This window comes from Perna viridis, chromosome 1 (assembly GCF_037379345.1).
Source record: "Perna viridis isolate PV_CMFRI_1.1 ecotype Kerala chromosome 1, ASM3737934v1, whole genome shotgun sequence".
Classification (NCBI taxonomy): Eukaryota; Metazoa; Mollusca; class Bivalvia; order Mytilida; family Mytilidae; genus Perna; species Perna viridis.
In genome coordinates, this window is record NC_142445.1 from 60,091,681 (window position 1) to 60,102,437 (window position 10,757).

Sequence of the window (10,757 nt, forward strand, 5' to 3'; positions counted from 1 at the left end):
AAAGGATACTACAGACACTCTGAAGTCAGCTTCATATCTTGACCTATACTTAGAAATCGATGGTAAAGGAAAACTACTAACCAAACTTTACGACAAACGTAATGACTTTTCATTCAGAATTGTCAACTTTCCTTTCATCTGTGGCAACATCCTTCATGCATCTGCGTATGGAGTTTTCATATCACAACTTATACGTTATGCCATAGCTTACCGTAACTATGCGACTGTTTGAATTGCGCTAGACTTCTTACAATTAAGCTTCTGGAAAACGGTTATTTTGCTACAAGATTGAAGTCATCACTACAGTAGTTTTATGGTCGTCATCATGAACTCGTGGATCGTTACGGTGTATCTATCTGCACCATGAAAATTGATTTGTTCAACGTGTCATAGTTTTCCTTTCCTCTTTCGTCTACCCGGACTTGAAATTTTATGAGCAACTCGGCGGGTATTTCTAGAAAAGCAGAGAACGCTTACCTTACAGGTGCACCTGGTCCATGCTCCCAGTTTTTAGTGGAGTCCGAGTTGCTCGTTTACTTTTGTTATTTTGTATATATTATTTTAGTTACTTTATGTTCTTTGTTGTGTTTGTCTGTTTCCCATTTCTGGTCTTTGTCCCTGGATTACATTCTTTTGATTTCCGCTAGAATCTTGATTCCCTTGATTATTCTTTAATACAAAAAGTGTTTGGTTTTCTCTCAATATAATTGTTATGTATAATAAATACTCTGTTAATATAGCTTTTGAATGTAAATGTAAATTAACTTTTGGATAGATTTATAATTGGAGGAAATGGAACAAAAATTTGAGTAAATGTGTGTGAAGCTGGATCAGAAGTACTTTCAGTTTATACATATTGAATAAGGACAGTTCTTAATAGTATTTTAAATGCAATGTATGATCATAATTTTATTTAATATAATAAAATCTTTGAAATTGTGTTCACGCTACAATTTTAAAAAGAATCAAAAACCGCCAGTGTTATCAGCACTTTGGTTAATGTTGGTATTACAATTTCGTATAGACCAATTAAAAACTAAAGAAAAATATTCTATTCGGATCCATATTGGTACATCTTGCCCAATATCTAAAAATGCATTTCCATTCCTCAGCATATGGGGGTTTTCAGTCCATATTCCCAGCTATGGCATCATTGAGAGTGTATTTACCACAACTCCCACTAAAATTCTCATGACCCTTAATATATATGAGAAATCCCTAGTTCCCCCAAATACTAGCACCATAGCTGATCACTGACCAAACCGTTGTAACATATAATTTTAAGAGAATATTGTGCTGGAAACCTCTATCAGCTTCACTTTTCACAATCAACTTACCTAAAGCTCTACTAGCTGATGTGGCTACTGTTTTTGTCATTAATTCATATACATGTATATGCAAAAATTCTGTTGGCAACAACCCTAAATATTGAAAACTACTAGCACATTCCATTACATTATAATCAATAAAAACAATTAAATTGGTTTGTGGTACTATTTTTTGTAGAGAATTTCTGGTTCAAAGTAACAAATTTCCTTTTTTCATGTGAACTTTTCCACAAATATTGGGTTTTTTTTATTGTAAACGGGCAAGTCTAAACACAAAAAATGTCTTATATTTGTATCATCTTTGTAAAAACAACTCAAAGAAACATTAACAATTCTAAGTTTGAAATCATTTAGAGACTAATCTACGATTTTATCAAAGCACCTAAGCCGAGAATGTGTGTCCTGATGTGATAGTCTAAAGCGGGTGAGAGCACAAAATGTTGTCCCAAATGCGTTTAATTTTTATTATTTTACTATATGAATAACAATGAAATCTATGGTTATGCTAAAAACTAGCAGAACGCATTATCCGAACTCTTTTCATTATGATTTGCATAGTTAAACCAGAGTTATATGTGCCTACTACTGTTGTCTTTTTTCAGTTGTTTTGGACCCCTTCCTTTTCATAAAACTGGATCCGTCATTGTCGCATATTTCATTCAAAATCTCCTTACCGATGGTATGTATCCTCCCGAAAGTGAATAGGTTGGTTAAAAGAGTTCACTTAAACATGTTAAGCCAACTTAAATTATGGGTAAAAGCACAGTAGTCGCTTGGAAGATCTTAGTGATGAGGTGGACAGGAGGTACTTTATCCAGCGCTCACTCTCCCAAGACCACCGCTTACTAATCAAGTTTTCCCGCGCTTTCTTATTGTTCGCTGCTCTATTGTTGGCTAGCATGATCTAGCTAATTGTTCGCTGGCTTATTGTTCACTAGCTTGAGCTTGGTCATTTCACCCCAAGTTATTGTTCCCAAATATAATCCCCGCTTCCAATCCCCGTTCCCCACACTTTCAACCACTGTCCCCATCTCCTCTACCACCGTTCCCTGACCCTTCAACCTTCCCACCCCTTAACTTCCATATCTCCACCCCCCAGCCCAACCTCCACGTTGAAAAGCATTTCTACAGAAATCTCCACGTGCATTGAAATAGACCATGCAACACGTGTAGGTTAGTTTAATATCTTGTAATTCGGAAAACCACCAAAATACTTTCACTTGTACTACACGTATAGGATATTCGTGAAATTGATCGAAAATTATTTAATTTTGAATTATACATGTATATGTCTCGTTAAATGATATGGAATAAGATAAGTTGATAGATTTAAAATTTCCCATAATTTATCATCGAACATATCTTACATTGACGATAAGATCAACCGCATTTTACGAGCGCAAAATTGTAATTCAACGGCTGTAAAAGCAACGCCACTTCATCGAAAAATGTATAATTTCTTCTTATAACAGTTATTTTGTCTTAAGCACCGCTTTGGAGGGAACGGGTTTACCCGGGTGAAGATGGTATAGCGCTGACAAAACGGGTAAAATATTTTTACATGGGACATCTCGTTTGTTTCTGATAACCATCGTTCCTCATGGTGTCTGGTCAATTTGTCCCAACCAATTCGTCCCAGTTTTGCACAATTTGCTCCAAATAATTTAATCTTGAATTTGGATCATTTTATTTTTAAATGTATGAAATAAAATGGAAGATAAATTGGTTTAAGATACCTAGATAAGTTTCATAAAATCATCATCAATTAATTGTTACCAGTGATCTTAACATGGACTGTGTATTACTAATACTATTAGTATTACATAGTCCCTGTAAATATATAGAAAAGAAATACATTGGAGAGATAGATTGTCTTTCAATAACTGAAGGTAAAAGGCAGAAAACTCACTTGTTTTATAAAAGTATATAATTAAAAAAAACTTCTTAAAGTACTTATTTTGCCATTTACCGAATGTATTCTGTCAAAAAATGAAATCCAATCAGATTAAGTCATTAAAAGTACATGTATATAAATGAAGTTCTGTACATAAAATGTCACGTGAACTCCATCATGACGTCAAAATATGTTATCTGCAGCCGATCAGTTCGTGTTAAAAACCATGTATGTACAATTGAAGCCTTATGTTGTGTTCTCTGTAATGCCTGGACCAATAGAGCCTGTTCTGTTGGTAAGTAAATATGTTATGTAAAATAAATAACTTATGGTTGTTTCTGAATATAAATATCCATATTTTTTTATTTTCTCATTTTATTTCATTTTTAACGTAAGAAAACTGATTAATTTGTAACTTTGTATGTGATATCACTTCAAATGGAAACAAGTTTAAGCTATATCATAGGCCTGTAATAATATGTTTATATGGATGTTTTGGTAAAAGTTTGAAGTCACAAAACAATAAAGTGACACATTCAGTGGTTAGGGAAAAAAATCCCAAATTTTGCAATTATGAATTCCTAAATGTAATAAAATATATTGTTATATTGGAAAAAAACAGTAAGCTATATAAATAAACCCCTTTTAATGAACTTTTCCCACAAGCTGTATTTCATAAATCGACCCAGAACACTGACTCGGATTCTTTCTAACTACCCACAGACCAGCCATTTGACGTAACCATGATTCTTTCTATCTACTCACGGACTAGCCATTCCACAGACCAGCCATTTGACGTAACCATGATTCTTTCTATCTACCCACGGACCAGCCATTTGACGTAACCCGAGGTTCTACAAAAAGACTCAATCGTCGACACAAGCTTTTTAAACATCAACTCAGTACCAAGCCTGGTAAATGAATATTCCATCACACCAGATTTAAATTAGTAAATGCTTTTATGATCATTTAAATTGCTCGTACTAGCAGTTAGTTAGGAAAGAATTTCCTTTTTACCAATCATCTTTATAATTTCAGCATACTTTGAAGAATAGCGTAGATGGAGGTGCAGTATTCGTAATGCTAAGCAGAATTGCCCTGCTGCTGTTAAGCAGAAAGGTGACTTATTTTCTGCAGGGCAACTTAACCACAATCATCCATCAGTGCCGGCCAAAAACATCGCTGTTCGTATAAAAGTCTTAAGTCAAGGACTGGGTTAAAACTGACCCGTTTCAATCGGCAGCAACGATTGTTGGGACGGTTATGCAAGAATTTTGTGACTCAACTTTATCTACTGGAAGCAGGCCGGCTCCTGACAACTTAGGCAGGCTAATTGTGCAAGAGAAAAGACCAGACAAATTAAGCAACCACCTAACCTAGACTTTGTGGTATACTTTATTTTGCATTTCTTATTGGTTGATATAAGTCTCTTTCAACTAATGAATATGAGTGTTTCTATTGAATGTGTGTTTGGTTGATGTTATATTGATGTTGAATGTAATTTTTTACTCAGTACATGGTAGCACGCAGGTGATTTAAAATGAGTGAATAAAAGTGAGCGAGAAAGACAGGTATTATTACATGAGTGTGCGAATTACACTCGCATAATTAAGTGGAGTAGAAGTTGGTATTTGTTTTTTAAAAATGCAGTGTACAAAATCTGAACTTTCCTTTGTAAGAATAAATCAAAGTGCTCATGTACTGAATGAATTTATATCGATCGTTTGAATTTTTACGCCTCAAATAATCGTCAAATTGCAAAAATACAGAATAAAAGGAAAGCACATGGATCGAATTCAAATGTATATGAACACAAGCTTATTGTTGTAAATGGCTTATATTGAATTCATTGTTTTATTTTTTTAATTCCCCATTCCGATTACCAAGGACATTTAATAAACACACGAGAAAACTGGTGATACAGTTCGCGAAATATTCAGGTTCAAAGGTGGTTAATATGGAACATCTAGATGAATTAAGACAAAACATCCAACATACTGCACAATTAAACTACAAATCACTAGTTGGTCTTTCCCAGTTTCTTAATTTTCTAGTCGAAATTCAATTTGAAGATCTCCAGGTTGAAACTGTCTGTCAAAACATTCAAACTTAAGACACAATCATTGAAATGAAACATGCCCTTAAATACACGTCTTTCTCAAATAGCTACACCCATCAGTTGATAAGCTACATAGCTCAAGTCCTATACAAGTTATCGGATCGTTGTTAATACAAACCAAATTAATCATCATATTCAGTTCGCAGTAAAAGTTATTTATTAGTTTATTTATATGCGTAAATAGTATAGAAATAAATATGAAAGATAAGAAATACCTATAAAATGCATTCTGCATTCAAACCTTAATGAGATATGTTAGTGTGACTATTTTTGTACGGTAGTGTAAGATGCTAACAAGGTTTACAAATCTAAAGGCTCTGGCTACTGCTATATCAATTCCGATCTAAAAGATAAAAATCGTAATTTCTCATCTGGTTTTTTCTAGTTTTGAACAAAACAAAAATCCAAATTATCCCATGTTTGAATTACGAATTGCAAAAGAGCAAAAGCAAAATAAAAAATAAAACAAAAACAAAACAAAAAAAAACAAAACCAAAAAAACACACACACACACACACACACCCCAAAAAAACCTTAGAACAAAAAGGAGATTTCAGGTCTGGTAAAATAATACCCTTTAAAATCAAAACAAAAGGTATACTATAACCATGAACAACACACAGCAAACTTTATATCCTGAAACAAAAATACTTTTTTTTTTATATGGGACGAATTGACAAATTTAGACAAACTGGTCTGTGACAAATTGGAATTGGGACTAATTGACCTGCCTCCCTTAATCCGTTCCACGTGAAAGCATTTGGTACATAGCTCCCAAGGTTTTCAATCGACAACTATTACACTGTTTGCCTTTTTAGCTCACCTGTCCTTCGGTCAGGTGAGATATTACCTTCACTTGGCGGCCGTCGTCAGACAGTAGTTTTTCGCATATATGAAATGATCCTCATGATAAGGCCTACAAAAGTTTTTTGGGATAAAAGTTTCAGTACAGACCATAGGGACGTATTCCCACTATCAAATATGCAGACCAACTAGTATATAAACACGAAAAGGGTGATCCCAGATTTGGGGGTGCTTCGCTTCAATTATCGAACATATTTACTGCTCAGAAATCACTTGACAATAGATAAGGGTAACAACAAAATTACCGAACACTAAACATATCCATAATCAAGTCAAAATTAAATCTGGTAAAATAGATATTAAACCACCGGAGCAGATGGTACCGTAATGGTCCTGACATGGTACATTTTAAACGAAATGTGGGTTAAATCTACGTTTTACAGCGCGCTAAACTTCCCTCTTCCATTGCGGCGTGAATATACCAGTGGTGATTTTTAAAATGCAAAATTGCGTCATAATACATAAATCAGCAGTCACATCAGCACAAAGAACAATTTACAATCATTACTCATTATTTTAGAAGAAACTGACTTTTTTCAACTATGGACTGACATCTCAATAGGACTTTGGAAAGAGACCTTTTTAGACGCATTTCATCAAACCTCTGATTCAGGAGTCTGTTACGAAGATATTTGTGGCGTTCAAGGAAATCAATTGTGAAATATAAACACCATACGAAAGAGATAAAGGTGTATTGCTGCACATGTAAGGAAAATTTATAAAATTAAAATTAAAGTCGTCTCTTTTATTACAAATCTCAGTGCTGAGATGACCACTGTTGTCAAGTTCGATGTGTATGTCAAAAAAGAAAAAAAGATGCAGAACAAGCTGTTTTTTTTTTGTAGTCTCCTTTATCTCGAGCTCTGGATGATATATTGTAGGTAACCATTTACCAAAAGAATGATTGTTGACAGACAATACATCATCAATATATCTGTATGTAAAGTGAAAGGATTTGGCATCTTCATATTTTTATTTTAAACGAGAGACCGAAGAAACTCAGTCTCGTATGAATATAAATCTGCTAGGAGAGGAGCACAGTTAGTACCCATTAGAATGTCCAAATGATAAATCTAATAAATAAACCCAAGTACCACTGTCAAATGGTATGATTTGTACATCAAAACTACATATTTCTACAATCGCTGTGACCGAAGGTGGGACTACTGCGATCTTGACATCGCTAGACTAACACTGCAATAACCTCGGAAAGCCTCTGTGTGTCTTATTTCGTTTTCACCATTAGTTTATTTTTAAGTTACCTTTTTTAGTATATAGGTCAACTCGTTCGCTGTACCTGTGTATAATGATTTTTTGCCAGCTGCAGCCTGCCGTGTGGTATGAGGGTGATGTCGTCGTTCATGGAAGACCACCCGTCGGTCTTGGACTGACATTTTCGTCCCGGCGGATTTGTTGTCCCTTTGACCTATTCTCGTTATATTAAAACTTTCTTTAAACTGCAAAAGGCATAAAAAAATCAGTCAACCTGTTACACCTGTATTACATGTATATTAAAACAGTGCACCCCGAAATGTGTAACCCGTACCCCGAAGCTCCGCGGAGATAGCGTTTTAGAGCATCATTTATGCCTCTCCTGGATGTATTTTATCTAAAAAAAAAGGCAAAATTAAGTGCAGGCAAAAGTTTTTTTGCCTAACGGCAGCTACGCGCCTGATTTTTATGTTCATAAAAGTCCAGAAATGTGTAACCGGAAGTTACCATTCCAAAATATTAATTGACAATTTCTCACTTTCCAGTCCGAATTTTAAGTTTTTCTGAAAACAATCAGAGGTTAAAACATCACTTTAAGACTTTGGATAGGTTTTGAAAGATATGTTGTTGATTTAAAATAGAAATGTCGGAGTTTCAATACCATACCGTACAGTTATACGATTCCCCTTACCAACAAAGAATGGATACGATCTTATCAAGTATCATAAATAGAATCTGTTGCGATTTTAATTTATCGCCCTTGAATATTTTTATTATATTATGGTGTTCTAAAGTGAAATCTATAATTAAATTGTACAAATAACAAAAGTACCGGACTTTGATTTTGGGTACGGGAAATTTGGGTTGCACTTTTCGGTACTTTGAAAAACTGAAAATCGAATAAAAATCAGCTAAAAATATCACCTAATAATGAACAAATCGGCAAAAGAGTATTTGGGCGCGGGGAAAAGTTGGTACGGGTATGGGTATTGGTAACAAATTTCGGGCATAAAGCATAAAATATTTATTTCAAGTCGGGTTTACTTATAACAGTACAACATAAGCTCTGTAGAGCTTTTATCCGACATACATATATGACAAGCACAATACATAAACACATAAAATAATAAGCACATCATGCAAAGAATTAATAATGTTTTTTAAGCACAGCAATATGTAAGCAAAATTAAAGCATATAAAGCAAACATAAAATGCAGATAAACTTACATTCATGCAATAGCTATTATATATAGCACTAAAAGTAATTCAAGCATTTAAAACACAAATAAAAAATTATGCATCAAAGTATAAAAGCCAGAGTATACAAGATAAATAAATTAATGATCTACCCCTCACTGAGATCTGCAGAAGGAACACTGACACGAACTACCCTCCCAATTACCAACCAAACTTTTAAACTGACCCAAAGGCATTTCTTCCCTCATCTGATTCGGCAGTTTGTTCCAGAGTTTGGCCCCTGTATATCTGAAAGAGTGTAGTCCATGGGTATTTGTCCTTACCCTGGGAACATCTGCTTTGTTGTTATCTCTAAAAGAGATTTCAATAAGTTCATGTAGATATAATGGACACTGTTTATTAACAATTTTATACACCTCTATTGCTATCATTCTAATTCTTCTTGGTAATTTTGATTTAATTAACGGTTGTTGATAAGTACTACAATAGTCTTCATATATAAATCTTAGGGCACGCTCCTTTATTTTCTCTATTTTTTTCTGGTATTACAATCACCACAGAAGTGCCATATTACAGAACAATAATTAAAATTTGACATGAAAAATGAATAATATATAGTAAGTCTACCTAATTTTGTTAAATGTTTACCAATATGTTTAAGTACATATAACTGTCTTGATGCCTTTTTACATGTGTTAGAAATATGGGCATCAAAATTAAGCTGATGGTACGAGGACACAATTAATTTCGTAGTGCATTTCAACAGACCCATCTTGACATATAAAAAAATTCCACCGCTTCGAACTCATTCAAACTTCACCAATATGGAAACATGTGTAAAAACAGATTTCTATAAGAGTGCCAGAAAAATTCACCATCATTTTTTATTTTTAGCAACTTTGTTTCGGAGACATGAAAAGTGCCAAATGTCCCAAATTTTGACTTTCTTTCATAGGACCAAATCACAACTTCAACATAAAATAACAGAATGAAAAAAAAATCTCTTGTAAATTTGATCCTTGCCCTACATTTCTGCAGTTAATACTAAGCAATAAAGTTTATGACAGCAAAGAAAAAAAATCAGGAAGAAACACACTAAAAAAAGGAACTATATTCATAAACAACAAAAAGTCAAGGGGAATTAATTGTGACCTATTAGATCGGCTTATTTTGAAACTCAAGTAAAGGCTTCATCTGTGAAAAGCCTATTCATTTCTAAGTCTAACTGCAAAGTTTTACAGAGATTTGTTGAAAAATAAATGATTTATGGCAAATTTTATATCAGTGGTATATGTGGCGACTTCAACTTTTTGCAGATTGAGCGAAGAAGTGTCCTCTAAATAGCATCAATTCAAATATTTGACAGATTTTCTCTTTTTTTTCTTATTTGCATTGCATTACATGTTTCTGAAGTAGAAAACACCAGCTGGTCAGCTTTCCATCTGATTTAAGACAGAAATATGTGTTTTAATACATGACACTGCAGTATTAGAGCATTTTCACATAGTGCAGGGGTACTTGTATAAAAACTCATTTTTAGAAGATAAAAAAGAATGAATCAACCCAAACTTACTTCCAAAGTGCTATAGACACATTAAATGTACTTTAAAAACAACCAGAGGCAGTGTTTTAGAGCTAACTATCAGATGGGGTAATTAAAATCAAGCCAGTACCAGGGTTGTTAAACTGCGGGTGTTGGTAAATATGCAATTTATACCAAGATTTTACCCCTACAGCCACAAAATAGTGGAAAGATAATTTAAAATGCATGTTTTGATGCTTATGTGGTATATATGAACTCATCTTGATGTTTCTTTTTCATCACAAGTCAGTTTTTTTTCTGTTTTTAGGCTTTTTAGTGTATGACAATAAAAAGTCAAGCGGAATTAATTGTGATCTCGTACCTGATAGTCAATTGTTACACCAAGTAATTTCTCTTCTTTTTCACGGTGTATGATATTACCATCCAAATTAAAAGAAATATTTTTATTTTCAGTTTTCTTGTCAATGGCTATTGTCTGAAACTTGTCAAGGTTGGCATTCATAGGTGTACCTATTAAAACCTAACTGCTCTATATCAGCTGGAAAACTTCATTCAAACGTTGGCGGGCTACCTGGATTACTTCCCGCCATATTTTAGTCT

The 10,757-nt window shown here is 33.9% G+C and overlaps 1 long non-coding RNA gene across 1 annotated transcript; it reads left to right on the plus strand.

Moving 5' to 3' along the window:
• Nucleotides 1-3,207: 3,207 nt before the first annotated feature.
• On the plus strand, nt 3,208-5,022 carry LOC148629646 (uncharacterized). The gene is made up of 3 exons (XR_015917013.1): nt 3,208-3,517; nt 3,946-4,136; nt 4,261-5,022. It is a non-coding gene; the product is annotated as an uncharacterized LOC148629646 (long non-coding RNA).
• The last annotated feature ends 5,735 nt before the right edge of the window (nt 5,023-10,757 follow it).